This window comes from Strigops habroptila, chromosome 7 (genome assembly GCF_004027225.2).
Source record: "Strigops habroptila isolate Jane chromosome 7, bStrHab1.2.pri, whole genome shotgun sequence".
Lineage (NCBI taxonomy): Eukaryota > Metazoa > Chordata > Aves > Psittaciformes > Psittacidae > Strigops > Strigops habroptila.
This window is the reverse complement of record NC_044283.2, coordinates 12,095,404-12,117,397: the sequence shown is the minus strand read 5'-3', so window position 1 is coordinate 12,117,397 and position 21,994 is coordinate 12,095,404. Positions and strand designations below refer to the sequence as shown.

At 39.9% G+C, this 21,994-nt stretch overlaps 1 protein-coding gene across 7 annotated transcripts in view; it reads left to right on the top strand.

The window, feature by feature from the left end:
- The window catches only part of SORCS2 (sortilin related VPS10 domain containing receptor 2), a 548,756-nt gene that overhangs the window by 88,743 nt on the left and 438,019 nt on the right, over positions 1 to 21,994 (top strand). Inside the window, exons 1-2 of one of the 7 annotated variants that reach the window (XM_030491465.1) lie at positions 13,350 to 13,386; positions 18,876 to 18,899. The exons of the other annotated variants lie outside the window; for them this stretch is intronic. The gene's annotated coding sequence lies outside the window, so the exon portion shown is untranslated. Of the gene's footprint in view, positions 1 to 13,349; positions 13,387 to 18,875; positions 18,900 to 21,994 lie in introns of those variants that run through there. 7 annotated transcript variants of the gene reach the window in all.

Genomic DNA, 21,994 nt, shown 5'->3' with positions numbered 1-21,994 from the left:
AGAACAGCTGAGCTGTAGGATTTTGAGGTTATCATAGGCATGTAGGTACTGAAACAGAGGTTGATGTCTAAATATCTTGAGGATTTGGGCCTTGGCACTGTGCACTGGTTGCTGACATCGTATTTAAAAACAGTGTTTGGAGTGGTATTTTGGTCCATTTCCATTTTTTTTTATTGCTAGCATAGAATTAAATAGTCATGCTATATGATATTCATCATTCTTACTAGGACATTGCAGAAGACAGTGCTGGGAGAGATCTTAAGTGCTAAAATGGCCGTCATCTCTCCAAAGTCATATCAGCTGAACCAGTATATTCGCAGAAGGCCTTGGAAGGGCGGAGTGTGGTTGGTAGGTGCTTGGGGGGCCTCATCCACCACTGTCTTCCTGATAGTGCTGTTGATCTGGGTTCTGTTACAGGTGTTTAAGGAACTTCATGTTTAAGGTTTTCTCCAGTATGGAGGTAGGAAGAGTGCATACTCGCGTGTTTCCAGCCTTTTGGCTGTTAATTTGTAATCCCATAATGTTTTTCAAGTATCATGTATTAGTTCACCTATAGAAATGACATCATTAACTAACAATGTTAAGGATATGAGAATTCTTCGACTAGATTTTAATGTAAGATTATGTGTTTCTTTTAAAATGAGAAGTTGCAGCTGTCTGGCATAAGCTTTCTGCCATCAAAAGCAAAACCTGTGATACTTTCCTCTGTCTCATGCAGCTTTAGGAGATCCCTGTAACAGGAAATTAACCCTTATATAATCAGGAATCTAACACTTTACAGAAGGATAAAATACAAACCTGTAGGTTTGTATTATGTGCGGTTTCCAGGCTTGTAGGATGTGAGCAGGCTTGAGCAGTCCTGATTCCAAAAAACTGACTTAACGTTCAGAACGCTGGAAAGCTGCCGGTGTTTTCTTTGCTTAATAAAGCAAACTGTAAGTCAAACATTTAATCACAGCATTCTGGTAACAGGGGGCCTGTTTTAATACAGCTCTTTTATTGGCCTCTTTGTAGTTCAGAAATAATAAAGGCGATCCTGGCAGATAAGGTGTTTTCAATGCAAGTCTCATGTGGAACCTTTATTTTCAGACCCAGGCCTTGTATAACAATATGAATCACTGTCATGAGAGCTGTTCTGATCTATGGTGGTTTTTCCAGTAGGGAAATAACCTGCTGAGTTTATTAATGTTTGTCTAATTTACATCATTAGGGTCATTTTTTAAATAGCCCTGTCTGTTTGCTTTATTGCCGGCACATGTATTGGGAGGAGGGATGCCAGAGCGCAAGCACTACTCATTTGTGAGTGTAGTGGAAAGCTCAACCTTGTGTCCTCCCAGGCTCTCGCTGAGCAGAGACATCTTCGAGGCTTCAAACTGTGAAGGTCTGCACTCCACTACAGGTGTATGTGCTTTAGCATGGTTTGTCTAGGTCCTCAAAAGACCTTTGTAACAGCAGAAGAGCAGGGCAGGGAGATGACACAACACCCGTCTCAAGACTTTAGAGGGGAGCCTGTGCTATCCTTCTTCTTACAGGTGTTGCACATATCCATTAGCAAGGGGGGATTTTTGCAGCTGTGTGCTGGTCATTTGGCAGTGCTTGCAGAATTCAGTTGGGTCATTTTTGTGCTGCTTGAGGTGGAGAGGAAGTGCAGCAGTGGTGCTGGGGAATGCTCTGGTGTTTCTGAAGGACTTGTCCAGCTCCTTGGAAGTGCCTTCTCCTCTGAGGGACAAAAGATGTTTTTCTGTGTCATTGCAGGAGATGGTATCACTTTGGTTACTACCATTGCAGGCAGTAGTACAGGTGAGACTATTTAATTGAAAAGGCTAATGTACAGGTCAGACTGAAATTCTGTTGGGTTTTTTCCCCTTGTTCATTCTTGATCTTTGTCTTCCAGTGAAAATCTGGACTCTCTCTTTGGTTTGCTAGCTACGCTGGATTTAGTACAGTGAGACAAGAATTTGATTAAGCTGCTATAATTTTTGTGAACTGTTTTTAATTGACGTCTGTCTCTCTGTCCGTATATGCATGTTTAAGCAATATGTGGAAAGTTGCCTGTGTTTGACTAAAATCATATTTCATTGTTGTAGTGACAGAACTAATTCAGTTCTGCAGTTTCTACGACTGAATCTTTTTACCTGAGTGGGTCTGAGCCATAGCATCTGTTGAGTCTGCCAGCGAGGAGCAGTGAGGTGCTGCGTCCTGTAGTGCATCCAGCCATGCAGGTAGACCAGAGGCAGAGATCTGGAAAAATCTGGATCATTACTGTTTCTGAGTTTATATTAAGTTTCTGAATTAAACTTGACTCGTTCACTAGTACAGCATTATACATATCCCTTGGAGAAGTGTGGTTAAATGACCGATTCTCCTTGTGTAAATATATTGCAGTATTTAAGGTTTTGAGGTTATTTGGATTTTGGATAAAAAGGAGCTCTGAAACAGCTGTTTAATCTGGTACACTGGCTGCACTTAGTTCTGTGTTAGACTGTAAGGAAGAAGTTACAGGCAACGTATTTTCTTCTTTTTCCTGGGTAGGGAATTTTTTGCCTTCTCTTTGTGTGGACAGCTGCTCAGCTGCAGGTAAAAACATTATAGTTTATGGGGCTGCCAGCTGGAGCCAATTAAAATCTAATGGACCAGAGTTGGCACTAAAATATCTTATTCTGTCCTAGCAATGCGGAGGTTTTGTTCTGCTTATACAGGATTTAAAAGGTTTACAGTGTTGTTAAGAAACAAATTTACTTTCCATTTTGCAAACCAAGACATGTTTGAATTTAAAATCTGACACAGAAATGTTACAGTTTGGGTCTTTTAATGAAGTCATGTCTCTACTGAGTGTGAAGAGTTGTGATGGAGGGACTTTCCCTGCCTGACAATGTTCTCCCCTAAATACATGGGATGGAAGCAGAGAGCTGAATGACTTGCTTTGGTCACACCTAGGAAAAAAAGAAGGTCTTGAGAGAGGATCTGTCTTTTAGTCCTGACTGCCTCAAGCTAAGGAAAGCCAAGACAAGACAAGGAGCTTGAGTTACAGTATTGGAGAGTGAAAATCATTATTATTGAGAGTAACATGGACAAAGAGAGATGTGGATGGGATGTGCTGGAGGGACAGAAAAGAGAGTCAGAGCTCAGCAGGAAGAATTGATTTTTGGAAAAAGAATTCAGTTCATTTGAACTGGAAGAAGATGTTGTTTGTTCTTGAGCAGTATGATTCAGGCTAGCCAATTAGTGCAAACCTAAAGGCTTAAAAGGCTTTTTTTTTTTTTGCTGTTCCAAAATGAATTCTTTTCAAAGTTTGGATTAAGAACTTTTTCACTTAGTTTTGAAAGTGGGGAGATTTATTTTTTTTTTTCCAAAACATACAATTTCACCAATAATGTATGGAACATGGCTCATGTAGGCAATCTTTCTATCTAGAAAGCCTTTCTATTTCTGTATATACTTTTATATTATACAATCATAGAATAGTAAGGGTTGGAAAGGACCTTAAGATCATCTAGTTCCAACCCCCCTGCCATGGGCAGGGACACCTCGCACTAAACCATGTCACCCAAGGCTCTGTCCAGCCTGGCCTTGAACACTGCCAGGGATGGAGCATTCACAATTTCCTTGGGCAACTCATTCCAGTGCTTCACCACCCTCACTGTAAAGAACTTCTTCCTTATATCTAATCTAAACTTCCTCTGTTTAAGTTTGAAGTCATTCCCTCGTATCCTACCACTACAGTCCCTAATGAAGAGTCCCTCCCCAGCATCCTTGTAGGCCCCTTTCAGATACTGGAAGGCTGCTATGAGGTCACCATGCAGCCTTCTCTTCTCCAGGCTGAACAGCCCCAACTTTCTCAGCCTGTCTTCATACAGGAGGTGCTCCAGCCCTCTCATCATCCTCATGGCCCTCCTCTGGACTTGCTTCAACAGCTCCATGACCTTTTTATGTTGAGGACACCAGAACTGTATGCAGTACTCCAAGTGAGGTCTCACGAGAGCAGAGTAGAGGGGCAGGATCACCTCCTTGGAGCTGCTGGCCACGCTTCTTTTGATGCAGCCCAGGATACGGTTGGCTTTCTGGGCTGCAAGCGCACACTGCTGGCGCATGTTAAGCTTCTCATCAACCAACACCCCCAAGTCCTTTTCTGCAGGGCTGCTCTGAATCTCTTCTCTGCCCAACCTGTAGCAGTGCCTGGGATTGCCCTGGCCCAGGTTGGGGTTATACTATACTATAATACTTTTTTATTTCTTAAGTGCATTTCACTTCGTGTATTCAGTGAAAACATTTGATCAGTCGATGACCAAGGTACGTGTGATAAACAGGAATTCAATTGCTTGTCATTGTTTCTCCACATTCTTAAAGGTTCTTCAGAGCACAACAGATACCCTGATAACGGGTACAAAAGTAATCCTGTAGATGAATGAAAAAGGAAGGAGACGATTCTTAAGGCATGAGCCTGGAGTATAATGTCCCATAGTTTCTGCAAACAAGCAGGCTCTGCATTTGAAAGACTGGTGTGAATAGCGGTCATTTGAAAGTGGTCATTGAAGAAGTGGTCAGAAACTCAGACCTGATTTCTCTGTTTCACTGTTCATGAGGTAGATCTAAGCTGCTTTTAAACATTCTGCCATTTATTCAAAGAGTCATGTACTCGAAGACTGGTCAACATGGCTGATTTTAATTCTGAACTGACTAGTTTTGACTCAGAAATGGGTTATTTCATGCACGTGTTCATGTTGTGGGTGGTTAAGTTGCTGTAGAAGGAAGTAAAGAGGACTGGGAGGGGAATAAAAGAGCATGAGAAATAATTGAGTTCAGAGATACTTGTATGAAACAGATTATACAGCAGAACTGTGTGTTTGGATGAGGTGCTTCAGAATGTCAGGGGAGGGTCACAAAATCTAGGGTGTGTCTAGTCTAATGGTAGCCACAGACAGTTGAAGTTTGTCTTGCTTTGACTTGTCACAGTGGTTCCTGGGTGACTAGTCTTTTTGTAGATGAAGTACTTTCCACTGCTCTTGGGATGTAGGCATTTATTTGCTGTCTTGACTAAATGCCAACCTCTGATCAGCTTGAGGCACATTTACTGTTAGACCACTTGGAGGTGAAGATGCAGCTCTCGGAGAACTGTCCTCGGAGGAATGAGACCGGGGCCAGGACTAATTTAGTCCTAATTTCCATGTGTTGTTTCCTCCCTTCCCCCCTGTGAATTTTCCTTTTCTAAAGCCTTTGGGAACCATTTCTATCTGTTTTTGCGAAAATAAGTTAATGGAATTAGAAGTAGTTTTGTAGGTCTTTACACAGTTAAAACTATGTAGTTTTCCTGCTTATGATATATTCAGCTCCCTTCATTACTGAAACCAAGGGTTTAAATAGAACTGGAGATCATACAGCTGTAGGGTGGTCCTCGAGCACAGGACTGATATATGCTCTCATTGGAAATACATTTCCAATTGGAAACCATTGGAAATACTGCAGAGGTGAAGTTGTTATGCCTTTATCGCAGCTAAAGCGCTTCCCTCTCTGAACTTGTCAATGTGTCACTTATAACAGGCATTAAATTTAATATTTGGAGGGACACACCACTTCAAAATATTAATAAAAGCTTCATAATGTTAAAGAGAGAGATATCACATAATCGGAGAATGAATGTAGACTTTTTTTGGCTGCTCTTCAGGCAGGAGATTTATTAGAAGAACTGTAGTACTCTAATTCCTAATCCATCTCCTCTCCCCCAGTTTGCAGAAAGTTACTCCATTTGCCTCTCTCTCTAAGGAGTGCCCTTGAAATGGGATCTTTTCTATGTACGTGTTTTTCAGAGAACATTGTGGAGGAAAAGGAAGAAGCAGCCAATCCAAATCAGAATATGGGTGATTCATAGTAAGAACTGTTAAGGCTGTAAAAAAATCCAACAAACCCTGGTCAGGATTCTAATGGATTGGCATATCTCCTTCCACATCAATAAATTTGTCACTGGTGAAAGTGTTTATTCCTTCGCAGTCGTATGATTTATGCTGGACTTTTTGTACTGCATATGTGGACCTATAGCTCGTCCTCAAACAGTAGATGAACTCTGACTAATAGATCCTAGTGACTATCCTGCAGTTTATGCAGGATTAGTATTTTAAAAGGGTAGTGTGCATGATTTAAGCAGGATTTGAGTATATAGCAATGGTTTGTCCTTTGCTGTCAGCAAAGCCATCCGAAGTTCATTTCTTTAAAGAAGCTCCAGGCCAAATGTCAGAAAAAATTAAATCAAGCAGTGATGTAGTTCCGTAGGGAAAATGTATTTCAATTGTGAGGTATTCATGGATATAATATGTCATCCTGTAGTCTGTGACTGTTGGGTGTACTTGCAGGCAACATGGCTTGGTAATTGCTATTTGTTAAGAAATTTGGCTCTGATAAAAAATGACCTGCCAGAGAGAGAGACAGTTTTGTTAATTTTATTTATGAGACTTTCATCAAAATCGGAAGGATGTGTGTATGTGGTGGCAAATCCTCCATGATACAGCATCTTTTATTAAAGAACGTTGGTTTTGTCTTCCAGCAAGGAGGTACCATAATCACTTAGAGCTTTGTCTTCTGCCATCTGAGAAACGAGTTGGACACAAGCCACTTATTTTGCTCAGCCACCAACATTTTGCTACCCAATTCGCCCTTCCTGAGGGCAAGTGTAAGCAAATTTTCTGTCTTCCCAACAGATGTGGGACAAAGCTCGGCTTGTCGGATCAGCCTGGATCCAAACCTGGAAAGAATTAACTTTACCCTCTGTAGTTTTGTTTTCATAGAGAGTTTCTTTTTTTTTCCCTGGCATATTCTAAATAAAACAAACCAGACCTTTACAGTTGAGGTTATTCTTTAGTGTGGATACCTGACCCAGGAGCAAGATTGTGTAGGTCATAATTGGAGGTCTGGCAAACTGAGATGGAGCCACAAACTGCCTTTGCATGAGACACTTCCCTGCCCATGCTGTTCTGTTAGCTTATTCTCCAAGCTTTTCTGGGGGCATAGGGGCTTGGAGTGGTTTTCTTCATCATCTTTAATTACAGATGGGTTAACTTTGTGCTGTCAGTAGCAGTAAGTACTGATGTGTAGCATTCAAATGTCCAAGCCATTCTTAGCCCTGTTATTTGCTTACTATGAAGCATTACATGTGGAGCGCACACATAATTTAGGAAGAGAATTTTTTCAGATGCAAATGGACATTTAAATCAGAAGAAGCTGATGCACATTTGATAGCAGCACCCTTCCAGAATGAAAAGATTTGTCACCTATGATTCTATTGAATGGTTAAGGAACAATAATAGACCTGCTCCCTCAGCTGGCCAAAATCATTGTATTGCTTTGGGCTTTGAGCAACCCTCTGACATTAATGATCTAACCCAGCATTGTTCCTATATCTGAGAAAGAGAGTAATGAAGCCACATCTCATGGATCTATTTTAAGGATGTGAGAAATGGAAAGGGCCAGATTCTGCTTCAGCTTCTGCCACTCTAAGTCCAGAAGAGATGAATTAAAAACCTAAAGTAATTTTAAGCAGAACACTTGTGTTGTTCCGCAGTAACACTTCCCTAGCCGGAAGCTTAAAACCAATGACAGAAAAAGATTGAATCATAAGAATTTCTGAATAGTTTCATTGTGTGCCAGCACAATGCATGAGATGTGCTGGGTAAGGAAATAGGTTGCATGGAGTTTCAAATAGGAAAAAGCCCTCTTGTAGTTAACCCTTTAGAGTCTGCAGACAGGGCAGCTGTAGGTAGGAAAACTAAGGATGGGCTGTCACCAGACAGGTTCGTCTGGCCCTTGCATGTCTTGCAAGGCAGTCCTTTTGGAGAACATATTATTATTCATAGTCTATCTGCAAAATAATTCTTTTCACATCAGATTCAGCTTTGTTTATCATATTTTGTGTGGATCTGTTGAATTAAAAGACCCATCTAAAGGAAGACAAAGTTTTTGTTGTATCCTTTAGTATTCGTTCTTCTTGTGTGTCTTGGAAGAATCACAGATACCTTGGGGTCTGTTGGAACTAAAGTACTTTGGGAGACAGTTAACCAATGCCTCTTCACTGGAGAGGAGGTTGGTTGACAGATCAAAAGTGCATCTTTCCCATAATAGTGAGCAAAAGATTTTAATCAGGCTGTCCGTATGACCGTAAAGAGATGATCTCTTTTCTGGGGAGTCAAGGCTGATTTTGAATTAATTGAATCTTTCCAAATTGAGTTTCATTAATGGTGGCTTTCCTTTGTTATATTGCTGTTTTCAGTGCTTTTAGTAGTTTTTCTCCAAGTCTGCGTCATACTGTGTCACCCACAGATATCAGTTTAAACGATTTAGATTTCAAATGAAGATGTTACATAAACCTAGAGTTACTAAGAGCATGGAAGCCTGTCTGTTGATTAATTTCTTATATGAATGCTTTATATATTTCTTATAGAAATGCTTTTCTAAACAGCGGTACTGTCTATTTAGACCAATACCTAGTGTTCATAGCTCTTGGGGGAATAAGCATTCACTTCCATCCTTTCTTCCACAGGCTCTTCTTTATTTTGTTTCCTACCAGTTTTCCTGTCTCCTGTGTTATTGCTGCCTGCGGTATTTTAATCCTTTGGTTTGTATCCTTTCCATTTATTTCCCTCCATTGCAACCAATAATTACTCAGTTTTTCCTAGATAGTAAACTTCCTCAGCTTTTTCCTTAGTCCTTTCATTTTTTTCCTATGCTCTTTCTTTTTGTTTATTGAGAGATTCTTTCCTCTATCTCGGTTATATTTTATGCAGATAGAATGGGGAATATATTTGCATTATCTTGGTTATACTGGACATGAGATGGTGCTTGTAGTAGCTGTTACCTCTTGTGCAGTTGTTCAGCAATACCTGCAGGTATTTCCTTCCTTTTTAGAGACTCATTCTAAAGAGGAGTCTTTTGAGTCTCAGCCTGTTGGCCCTGGCTGAGGCTCTGAGAGATGGGAGCTCTCACTGAAGCTAGTAAGAAAAAGTTTAGAGGCAAAGAAAAGCATGATCTGCAATTGGTAAATTAAGCAATTTGCTGAAGAAGACTGAAGACAGTACAGTTGTTGGCAGTGGTGATTCCTACTCATTCTTCTTTGACAAAGCTATTTATGCTGGTGTTGTCAAATGGTGTTTTAGGTACATTGGCCTTCTTGGAGTCACAGGGATCTCCCACGCATGTACCATCAGCTCCTGACCTGAATTTGCTTATGGGAGGTGAGGAGAGCAGAGCCCAGACCCAGCTTGTGCTGCAGATGGCAGTGACAGCTATACCAGCTCCTCTCAAATCAGTGAGACCTAGCTGCCCAGGCCTGCAGCTTCCTATTTCCTTGCATTTATCCTTTGAAAAGTGCAGTTAAAGTTTTTAGACTCATTTATGTAGTTTGGTGCATAATGGTAAATACGCTTTTTTACAGAAGCCATTTGTAGTACAATGGTTATGTAGCACTTTTATTTCTGAAGACTTCAGAGATTCTTTCCGGGCCATATGACTCACAACTTTGAAGTCACTGAGCAAAGGGTCAAGCCCTTCTTCACTCAATAGATGCTTTCAGCTCCAAGTGCTACTAGTACATTCAGGGCTAAAAATCTTCTCTATTGAAACAGCTGTAGCTTCAAAATGTCGGGAAGCTGCATTAACGCTTCATTTCCTGCAGTGAATCATTTTGCTTATGAAAGTAAAAGAGTTAGGGACATTTAGGGCAAAAAAAAAAAAAAGAAATAGAAATAAACCCTCTGTACTCTGGAATGGATCGTTTTTTTTCCCTCCTTCTCTCCCTCACCCCCTCCCCCTTGGATAACTTTATCCCATCACAGCAATAAAATGCAATGATATGGAATAATTATGTGTTCCTAAGCTTTTCCAATTGATCTACTGTTGTGAAAATACATTCAGTAAATTCACCTGAATGACTTTGGACAGCAAAACACAAGGGCATTATGAATAAAAGAAACACTTATTTGCCTGATATAATGGAGTGTTGTGACCACAGGAACATCGTTGTCAACCTCTATTCTAGATTAGAGTAGGTTTGTTGTCAGGAAAGTGGGTGTGTGGTTCAGAAGGTGACTGCAAAATTGACTTGTGGGGCTTCATGTTTATTCCCGCTCTCTACTTTCAGGCCCTTAAAATTTAATTTTGGGTTTGAAAATGAAGCGTTCTTCCTGTTACTGTTAGCAGGAAGGTGATTTTGTTCTGAGAGAAACCAAATGGCAATTTTGCTGGGTGAGGAAACAGGAAAAATAAAGCCCAGGTCTCTTCCCTTGATCAGCTTTCTGTTATACTCACATTTAAAATAGAATTTAGGTGTAAGAAATACTGAGATTTAGGGGAGCAGATACTCGGAAAAAAGAATATGCCATTATTAATGATTTGCTTCTATTAGTAGCTACATTTTGAAGCAGCACTGCCTTCCCCCAGGCTGTATTAGCACTGTGAACAATGAAAACAGAAAAATGCAATGTCATAGATAAAAAGTATGGTCATTAATATTCCCCTATTTTCCTGCAAGTGTTCATCTTCTGCATTTGTCAGCCATACTTTAAAATACGAGGTAAAAATTGTTTAAATGTTTGTCAAATGAGGATGTAGGAGCTAGGAAATGCTATAATGAGAAGTTATTTCAATACATGAGATAATATATGTGCTATGTAAGACACAGTTTGATGTTATTAAGACATTATTGCAGAATTTGCGTATTTCAAAGAGACGCTATGTAACAGCCAACAAATATGATATATTGCAAATAAGGTCATATTATTATACTGCTGGAAGTAGTAAATTTATACAGCTCATGATTGTTTTTCTGTATACATTTATCCTGCAGTGGTGTTTGAATTTTTTTCCTTGTGTCTTTAAACAACAAAAGAACTTCCTGTAAAAGCTCAGAAACAATGAAGAAAGAAGGAAAACCTAAGAAAAGAGAGGAGGCAAAGAACATTGCAGAGGGTGGGTAGCAGAGGGGAATGCTCCTTCAAAAATATATTTCCATGTATTTTAATTTCAACACTATAATTTAATGGGAGACTGTAACCTGCCAAGATATAGTTGCCTGAACAAAGAGAAAAGGGAACTTTTTATGGTTTCAGTTTTTACACTATTTAAAACTCGAAAATTTCAGCAGAAAGCTTTAAATTTTGTGGGTTTCTAATGAAGTGTTTGAATTTCAATCTAGCCGCCTCCCTCTTTTTGATTTCACTACTGAGAAATGAGAGGATGTGGAAAGATTTGGCAAAAGGAGGAAAAAACCCTCAAATAACTGTGGAGATAAAATAGGGAGACCTAAAGTTTTGTCTAAGTAATTAAACAAAATTTCAAAACCTCTCTTCCTTCCATATTTTTAATTATAGAGAAGTCCATTTTTGTCTACAAACACCTACTTTGAAAAAAGATTGACTAGCTCTGTTTGTTAAATCATTATGGTAGAAGTGAGAACATCGAGCATGTTTCTGAATGGTGTGACAGCTATAATTACCCACACAGGGAATAATTTTTGAGAGTAGAGGAATCTTCAATCCAGGTGTAAAAGACATGGCAGGATCAAGTGGCTGGAAACCAAAGCTAGATGAATTAAAGCAAGAGGTAAAAGCACAGGTTCGTAATAGGGGGGTGTGTGTGTTATCCCTAGGGATGTCTCATCAGGGAATGATGCTCTGTCTCCCTCACTTGATGTCTCACATTGTAGCTTTCTAAAAGATGTACTGGAAGGAACTGATTGATTTCTGGGCTTTATATGCTCCATTCTGTCAGAGGTGAAGTCGGATGAGAGATCACAGCAGTCCTTCTGGTCTTAAAGTCAGAATCTATGGAACATATTTTCAGGCAGCTTTGTGAGTCTGTCCTCTGTGGCTGTGAGATTCATCCTACATGCTGAGCTGGAGGAACCAGAAGTGTTGCAGAGAAAGGATTATCTGACTGTTTCAAGGAGATAGTTCAGAAGACCTGCATAATCCAGTACAGCATGTGGTACAGTCAGGGCTGCCATGTCATCTGTGAACCAGTTGACAGCTGCCTGTGTTGGCTTGTAAATGCATACAGCTGGAACACCCTCATGGCTCCTCTGCATGTTGCTTCTCTCCTGTCTGTTCTCATTCCCACCTCATCCCCAACCAGCTGGTAAACACACAGTGTCTTGATTTCCCCTCTGCCTCGTGAAGAATGTACTGCTCATGTTGCTGCAACCCACTTCTTGAAGAAACTTCATTTGGGAAAAGGAATTTTTGAGCCCAGCAGTATATGCTCTCTTCTGTAGCTTTTATCAAAGATGCTAATTGCACAGCCAGGGAGAGGAAGAGAAAGGTTGTTTGTGAGGTGGGCAGCAATTTGCTGATGAGTAAAGCTGTCCTGCTGAGGTTAGTGCTGGAGGATGTACATTTTCACCTGGTTTTAATGTTGTGTGGGGTTAGATGTAGTGTCACCAACACTTTTGTCCTTAAAGAAATGTACCATGTGGGTGTCATCCTGTGCTTTCAGGCAAAGAATAGGTGGAAGAGTCAGACTTAGCTGCCATCATTAGTTACTGAGTTGTTAGCAGCATGAAAAGGAAGGTATTGAGCAAAGGGTGAACGTCCCCTGAGTAAAACAGGTTATTACATGTGAACAGGAGTGTTTTATTTTAATCATATGAAGACGACTGAAGAGTTGAAAAAGTTATGTAAGATATTCAGGGCTAATATTCACAATAGCTGAAGAAGTGCAAGTGGGAGAAGAATTTTGCACAATTTTTCTTGGTTCTTTATCGCTTCAAATGCAGTGACAAGAACCGGGATAGTAATACAGGTTTGTGGACTAGGATATGCAGTTCCCGTTCAGTAAATAACATGGCTTCACAGTTGTCCAGTGGATAAAAGCATAGTAATTTTAGCTTCACAATGCTAAGGGGGGAAATTGAGACAACTGAAATTTATCTGTTTTCCTCAGCATAATACTTGACCAAGAGAGGAGCCTGTCTTATGCTCAGGTCAGCTGCAGGTGGCTCTGACTCTGTTTTGCCTGAACTTGCGCCTGTGTGGTGGAGCAGCCAGGGTAATGTTCTCTCTGCCAGGGTCCAAGTCTTCCCAAAGGCAGGGGAAGGGATGTTGGGTAGAGTGGAGATGGTGACTTTGTGCTTACTCAAGACTTGTTTTTGGGGGCAGACAGGAGACTTCTCAGTGAATTTTTGCTATCCCAGGGGTCAGATTAAATTGCATGCTTCAAGAGAATTCATTAGTTAAACCTTGATAGATCGGAGGGTTTGTGCAGGATTAGTCGGCGTTACTACTGTGCCATTAGGAGTTAAATTGTTTTCCCAGAGTCTCTGAAAGGAACGGAATCAGAGCCGGGATTTGAAGCCAGCGTTTGAAGTCAGGTCCTGTGGTTGTCAGTGGCGCTTGGTTCTCTTGTCATGGGGTATGGAGCAGCTGGGTAGAAACATCTATTCTTTGTAATATATATATATTCAGAATATCTGCACAATTAAATTGTGGCATTGATCCTTCAGCAGTTGCATTTGAGACCTCTGTAGACTAGAGGATTCAGACCTTAGTAGATTTTATGTTTCCTAAATTGATTTTATAATTATGTTTTCACTATTTCAGATTTTCCCCCTGAAATACCAATATTTGATATACTTTCTCCATCTGTCTCTGTCTGTATTCAAATGGCTTGTGAGGTAAATTTAATCTCTCTATTGCATCATTAGATTCAACAGCTTGTCAGCATTTCCATCCTGAGCCATGTTATGGAGGTCTTTGTAGCTCATCTGTGTACTAGTGAAATTTAGGCTTAAATGACTTAGATGTGAGTGGTTCTCCCCCCTGTTGCTTATGGGTAATTAAAATAAATTGGTATGGAATGCATTTTTAAGTTTGAGGAAGACTTAATGTTTAGACAGGGAATTGCTTAGGAGATTGTTTTTTTTGCTGCTTACACTTAGATAAAGCCTGCCTCATTAGTGCAGTTTGCAGTTACTGTTAATTAGTCCATGCAAAACAAAGTAAGGAGATTCCCTAATTCTCTTCTAAATTTTGACTACTTTAAACTGGTGTTATTCCAGCATCTCTAATAGTATTACTGTAGATTTACCCTTAATGACATGCTACACTAGCATGACATCCTGAATAATGCTCTCCAAGTCATACATGTTCGTTGCTTGATAAAACCTGAACTCTGCGATCTGTAGTTGCGCTTAGTACCTCAGGTCAAACAAGGGTACAGCTCATTCCCCGTTTGTACTTTGGGCACCTACATTTTATTCCAGGTATTTACTGCTGTAAGCACTCTATGCCTGTAGGGAGCAGATTTACACAGCCGTGTGTCCTCTTACATGCTATTAATTTAGGCTATTCACTGCACCAACACATAGTGAGGCAAAGTGTTGACCCAGGGCTTGTGGCAGCGTAAGGTCTGAACTTTGCACTGGTACCTAACTCAAGATATCCTCACTTGGAATAATTTCCAACTTTTGCTATGACTGACCTTATTTTTGCCATCTCATTCCTTGTTTCAAATCTAGGTATGCCCAGCATGTGTGTTAAGGAAATTAAATTAGCTGTTGAAGTTGCAGTTCAGCAACCCTGCCTTGTGTGCGTACTTCCATGCGTGCCTAAAGAACAAGATATGTGATTACTCAGTGTGAGATTAATTCTCCAGGAATAAGTAGGACAGATGTAAAGGTTATGAAGACAAACAAGCAAACGTGGTCGCTTAAGATGTTTTGAAATAAATTGTTGCCCATGATAACTACGTCTGGGAGAGATCTGTGGTGTGCTGAGGTGGGCAGAGCCTTGGCATGTTGGTGCAGATTGCATGATGTTTATTACTAAGACTGACATGCAGGACCATTAGAAATTAAAAGTAGAGGTAAAACTTTATATTATTCCATTCACAATGCAGAAAGTAGAGACCTAAAGGGAAGTCTGCTTCTCTTTCCCAGAGGGGTTTTAAATGAGAATATCGTTAATGAAGATTAAAACCCCAAACACTTGCTGTATAGGAAGCTGGAGCCAGCCTGTAACATTTGTGCCATTCTGCTGCAGCCAGTGTCTCCATTTCACCACCGCCTGTTATTCCAGTGTGGCTGCTGGAAGGAGAGTTACAAAATCTTCTTAACCTGATAACAGTCTTAACTCTGCTGGCTGGCGTTGCCCAGCTTAGAATCCCTTTTTTGTGGCTCTAACTGTCGAGTTTATAGCAATGTGTAGTCTCGTCAGTGCTTCTGGCAATTTGCTGGGAATTTCACTGAGAGGTGACCTGTGTTACACCAGTGCTGTATGTAGGACAGTCTGGGGCCCCTCTAGGTATTAGATGTTGGATGATCAAGGCTAATAAAACACATTCTCTGAAGAATCCTGCAGGCTTGAGAGGTTGATTGTCAGTAGTCACATTCTGAAGCTGCATTTCTATACTTGCTTTGTGCTTCCTTATAGAACCATAGAATGGTTTGGGTTGGAAGGGACCTTAAAGCTCATCTAGTTCCAACTCCTTTGCCGTGGGCAGGGGCACCTACCACTAGACCAGTTTGCTCAAAGCCCCATACAGCCTAGACATGAACACTTTGCGTTTTAATAGGTGTCTCAATAAGACAGGTAGGCACCAAAGGGGTTTCCAAAAGTGCGTTTGCTTACAAAATAAATCTCCCATATTCAGTGTTGGATGAAATGCTGACTCAGCTGTGAAATCATCAGGGCCAATATTTGACTCCAAATGTCAAATGTTTCCAGTTCTCGTGCTTTCCTCTGCTCTTGGAAGGATTAGGGATAGTTACTGGCTTCTGTACAAGAGCTGAAGATGAGCTTTCCCTTTCCACTCCAGTTCCACGGGATGCTTTTTCAGGAATCATCCTGATCTTGTCAGAAACATTTACCTTATACACTTTTGGTCTTACTCGGGCATAAATAACACTTCTTTTCAGTTATCAGTTGCATGCACATAGCGTAATTCAGTATTTGGAAAAGTACAAAAACTCCAAAGTGCTTCTGGCTTTTCTAGATTTTCAAGCTTTCAAAAGTAACTTGACTTTTGGCAGAAGTCTAGGATGAAGGGTCTGAGTACAAAATAACATTTATTGCATATCTGCTGTCATTGTTTCTGTGTTTGTTCAGTGTTAGTTTGGCAGTAAGTAATGCGCTGGCTTTTTTAAACAATGTTTATTATATTGTGGTACACAGAATAGTTGCAAAAGTACTTGTTTGTGTTTAATTCCAGAGGAGAGGTTCTTGCTTTATTAGTAGGTGGGATACTTGTCAAAATAAGAAACTAAAAATGTGCATAGGCTGGTACCACAAACGCAATCCTCACCTCACAGTGATCCAACCATTGCTTTGTGCCTCTCTTGAGCTCACACATGTCTACTGGGTCAATGACATTACACTCGTGTACAAAACTGATGAAGGAAGGGGGTGCTGACTTCAGTGGTGGTCTTCCAGATTTGCTGAGGTATTGGTAGGTTTGATTGCCACAGTCCTTTTATTGAACTTACTGAATATACAGATAATTATACATGCAGAATACAAGGTGCTATGTAGTAGCCTTGTGCTCAACTAGTTCTGATTTATGAGGGAATAAAAAACTAGTGCCTAAACTAAAACAACCAAACCTATGAAGACATCTTCAGTAGCTTAAAATGAGTAAATTTGTAGTAAAATTAGTAAATTGTAGGACAGTTAGTAAAATTGTCTAGGCTTGCCTTAATGCTTTGTGTTTTGCCAGTCGAATGAGCATCATCTTTACATGATATTTAACAGGTAATCTGTGTGAAAGAAGATACCTCCTTAAAGTATGAAGCAGAGAAGCAGAAAACTGTACCGGTGCTGTTGTCTCAGTTCAGCTGCAATCTCTCTCTGCAGACTGAGACACATTATTGCATGACCTCTTGGTGAGAGCGGTTATCATTAAAACAGTTAAATTCAATATGGCTCAAATCAAGACAGAGATTTTATGCAACAGTCACACAGAAGGTCTCCGCTGCTGCTAGAAGTATTTACGTCTAAATAGCTTTACATTTTAGATTATGACATCCAACTATTTTGACCAAAAAGCTTCTAGAAATACAAAAACTATGGATATGATGTATTAAAAGTGACCAATGTCTTTTATTTAGGTAACTCAAATACAGCTTGTATGTAGAACAGACTGGTGCCAAAAAATCCCAAAGCTGCCCAAGCCTTATCTCAGTTTCTTACTTGAATTGTTTTCCTTTTTTATCTTGAATGCTGACATATTTTTGTCAATATCTTTTGTAGCACTACAATATTTCAGATAACAAGTTTCAGCTTGATTTGTGGAACTCAACTGTAAGTATTTCTTGGCTTTACCACTTTGGGTGAATCTTAAACTACAGATGGGTCAAAAACAAATGCAAAGGATTATCTGTCCATTAATGTTAGCTTTGCATATGGATATTACTGGGGTGTCCACTGACAGCCATAGCTTCTGGGGCTTGTGGTGGAATAGGAAACTCAAACCAAGAGATTCTCTGGTTTGGTTTAACCTAAGGCAGAAGGGATTAATATTTCTGAGGTCTGCTGGATTGCCACACAAGGAAGTGGAACTGGTCTTAGTGCAGCATTAGGGGTGACAGACATCCTTGTCAAAATCTTCCTTGAACACTCAGGAGGGGTTTCAAAGAGCTCAGAGACCAGCACAGAGGTGGACTCTGTAAAGGACTTGCCCATGGGGCAGTAAGGGGAAGATTTTGCTTTATTTCTATGCACTTCTGATTTGTTCTACTTCATTTGTTGGTATCGGTATGAGGTTACATTTATTTTGCATTTGATATGATGGAGCAACTCTTTTCAGCTTTTTAAGAATTTATTCAGCTTTCTCTAGGCATCTTATTTCAAAATGTATGCTTTCTCTCTGTGACAGATGCTGGGAGTTGGCTTCCTAAAGAGAGAGAGGTGGCAGAAGGTGGGGGAGTTTATTAAAGAAAAGAAGAGAATTTGCCTTCACTGTGGAGAGAAAGATCAGCAATACCTTTGATTATTGCATTTCTATAAATGATTGGACACATCATTGGTGGCTGAAGCATGCTAAAGCCATGTGGTCACTTCACATGGATGACCAATACATAAATGCAGAGCAGACAAGAATGACAGGAGTAACTGGCTTTTTTGAACATGTGGCTGCTTCTTGCCAAGTGCAATATATAGGTGGCTTTTAGGGATTGGTGGGTGAGCATAATTTTATGTGTGGGAGCTTAAGCTACAATGATAAAATTGAATTTAAGGTTAGCTCTACTAGCAAGTACCAACTGCAGTTGGGCTGGTATGCTTCTAGCTCATCGGTGCCGAGAGATAGGATGATAGAGAAAATTCACTGTTTTCAGTTCTTTTTGACCTCCTCCATTAGATTTACTTTGTGTTCAGTGCCCTGCAAGTGCTATCCTTGCCGTTTTTTCATCTTCCCCCCTTCACGTTATTCTAGCTCTCTTTTCTTTCTTATTTCATTAATTTATTTTCTGTTTATTAATTCTGCTTTCATTGCTCTGTGACACCAAGGAATGGTATTTACATTGAAGGCTTTGGAGGGTTTGATTAAAGAGGTATGGAGTCTGACATGGTGAATATGCAGGCAGAAGATGAGCATGTGGCTGACATTTCTTCTTCTGGTGGGCCCAGCTCCTGAGCTTATGTACATATCCAAACTCAGACCTCATTTGGCAAAGAGCCCTAACTCTGGAGTGGGCTGACTTACAACCACAGGACAGAAATCTTCCTAGTTTCCTATCAGCTACAGCTTTGAAATGTCAATAAGTTGGTATTGATTTTGTGTGTGTGAATGTGTGCATACCTACGTACTTCCTTTCCCACCAATCAAGTATTTTCAATTCTCTTTTCTGTAATTTTTCTTTCCTCCTATTTTGTCCAAGGCCTTTCTGCCATTTCCAACACATGCAGGATGCTATGGAATAAAAATCCGAGGTAAGTACCTTAAACTAGCATCCTGCTCTTTCCCTGCTGTGTGGGCAGATGCACAAACCATTTGAAGGCACTTTAGTTTGAGGAGAAAGCTAGCTTCAGAGGAAAGACAGCGTTTGAGAAACAAAGCTCACACTTTCAAGGACTGGGACAGAGGTTGGATGCCATTTGGTTTTTTTTCTTTCAGTTATCCTTTCTAAAATTTCAAATATTAGGTCAAAACCATGTTCCAGCTACTTCAAAGTCATTCTGCCTGCAAAAGTTTCACAGCTTGGGCTGAAGTTACTGCTATGATGGAAGCTGCTGTTGTTGGCTTTGAGATCTTGTGGGGTGTTCTAGCCAAAATGCTCTTGTTCATTAAAAGTTGAAGTGGTGAGTTAAAAGCAAGCCATGGGAAAGAGTGAAAGAGTGTGTGATGCTTTTAAAAAGTCTAGGCATTTCATGCTTCCTAAATTTTTAAAATTAGTGCATTTTGTTATGTTTTCCCAATGTTTAAAAATGCGGTGCAGCATTCAGAACCCATTTTACTATTTTAATAATTAGTTATATTAGTTTATATTACATGCTGGTGGCATTTACCTGTTCCACCATAAATTAGTACCTTGTCTGATACAGAAATGAACCAAGAAACCATTGTGATTAAATAGGTTTGCAGCCTAAATATAAAAGTATTAGTGTACAAATCAGTATACAAATACTAGTAATTACATAGTAGTAGTTAAAGAAAATATTATATATTACCCTTTTGCAAATAGGGGATATAGGCATGGGAAAATCCAGTGATTTGGGCTTAGGTATTCTTCATCTGCTAAAGGCCTGGATCCCCAGGAACAGAGCTCAGATTAGCAAATGTGAATCTGTTTTGTATGAGTGGGGCTGCTGCTGAACAGGTCAGAATTATTAAAAAATCATGCAGAAGGCAGTCTCCCCAAATACTTGCAATGTGAAGTTAATAATCAGGATTCTACCCCCTGTTTTACTGGAAGGAGAACTTACAGAGAAGTGAATTGGGCTTTGTAAGCCAGACATCCCCAAGAAGGATTATAAGACTAATGTAGGAATTCTCTTGCTTTCACAGTAGTTCCCTGCTCAACTTTCACCGCTGAGGTATGAACAGGATCAGAGTCTTCAGTATTAAATGCCAGTGCTTAGTTAGAAGGCAGGTATGTGAAAGACTGCAAGCTGCTATATGTTTGTACATGATCAAGCAGCTATAAAATTCCCCCACTAAATAAAAAATGAATATTGTGTTGAGTTTTTCCAGGTTCAGACTGTGAAAACATTGGCATTTCAGTCCTGCATAGCCTTAGAACTAAGCCACAGTGTGGTAATCTGATAAATAATATTATATTTTTATTATAATTTTTCTTTTGTATTTGTTCCTATCTATATGCAAAAATCAATCTTTTACTGTTAGCTTTGTTAACACTTTAATTGATCTCAAAGTCAGATTTTTATACAACAGCTTCTGCTTGCTAACATTTCACTGAGTTAGTTTTAAGGCAAATGAAATCAACCTTTTTAAGAGTGATTTTTTTTTTTTGTTTTTAGTTGATCATCTTTGTGTACCTGGAATTGTCTGAATGCTGCTTCTTGCACTAAACATCTAGTTCATTTCCTTCCTTATCATAAAACCACTTTCTGTAACAGGATTGCCATTTATTTCAACTACAAAAATGTTGTGTATCATTATCAAAGTAACCACCTGGAGTGCTATAAGTAGTGCACATACATGGAACAGAACTCTGCTCTTTATTACAGATTTTCAAATGCAAAGTAGCTGCATGTCAATTTGAAATAACTGTTGACTTCAGTAGAGTTGCTCAAGATTTATACTTGTGTAATTGAGAGTGAAATGCAGCTTCATGTATACCTCTTCTAATAGAGCAGCAGTATTCTGTGAGAAGTAAATCCAAACTTTATTGCTGTCTAATAAATTATCTGGTAAGCACTATAATTAAACTACAAACCAGTTCATTAGATGCAGGCAGTATCACTAGATTAGTTCTAATATAAGCTAAGGTAGTTGCAGAATGTGAGTGGCTGTTTGTGAATATTATTGCTGTGACAGCAACAGTTAATTCAAATAATTGTGGAACTTCAATAGATGAGGTTGTGTGACTGAATTAGTAAAAGCAGATTTGCTGAATAATTGGTTCTTTCTTGGTACAGTAAGTCATTGATTTCTATTCTCTTCTTTCTCCTCCTTCCTCCTACAGTTGTAATCATCAATCTGATCGTATGGGTATAATGCCTTGAGATTTCCAACTACAGCTGTAGTGAAATTTGAGTGCCTGTTGTTAGAGAGCAGAAGAAATGCCAAACCAAATCCATCACCAAGCTGGCAGGCGGGTGGTTTAGGAGGTGTGGGTTGTGGAATAAAGCGAGGGAAGGTGCTCAGCTGGGAGTAGCAACCAACCCCACTGTGGTGCAGCCAGAGCTGGGGCAATAGGAGTTTCTGCCATAGGCCTGAGCTGCTCTACCTACTCCTAATCTGTTTCTTAAAAAGAAGTTGCAGCCTAATGTAGTGCTTTCTAAGTGTACATTGCTGCAGTGTTTTCACATCTATAATGCCATAACTTCTCAGCAAATGGTTTCGGGGTGTATATCATGATCTAGTACATAATCCTATTTAATGTATTTTTTTAATAACACCAGACTCTGGGTTGTGCTGCCAGATTCAAATTGATAGCACTTGTTGTAATAGCCATTTTAAGGAGAAGTGAAAGATGTGACTCAAACCACTGGTTAAAGTGTGGCTTGATAGGCATGTGTCCAAAGATCAGATGTATCTCCAGACTCCGAATTAGGATAATCAATTTTCTTGTACAGTAACATTTCTCAGAAAGTTTAGCGTTGAAGCTATGTTTAGTTCCTCAAGGGCCCTTGCTTTGATTTTGTTTTTGCATGCTGAAAGCTTTGATTGGACCTGTGTGTTAACTTGCCATCACTTCAAGGAAGTGTTACATAGATTCATCAATACTCATTTTCCTGTGCCTTGACTACCTGATGCGTTCTGCAGCAGATGGAGAGGATAGCAGCTCCGTGCTGCTGTTACTGCAGTCCTATGCTTCTCTCACACACAGATTCTGGTTTTT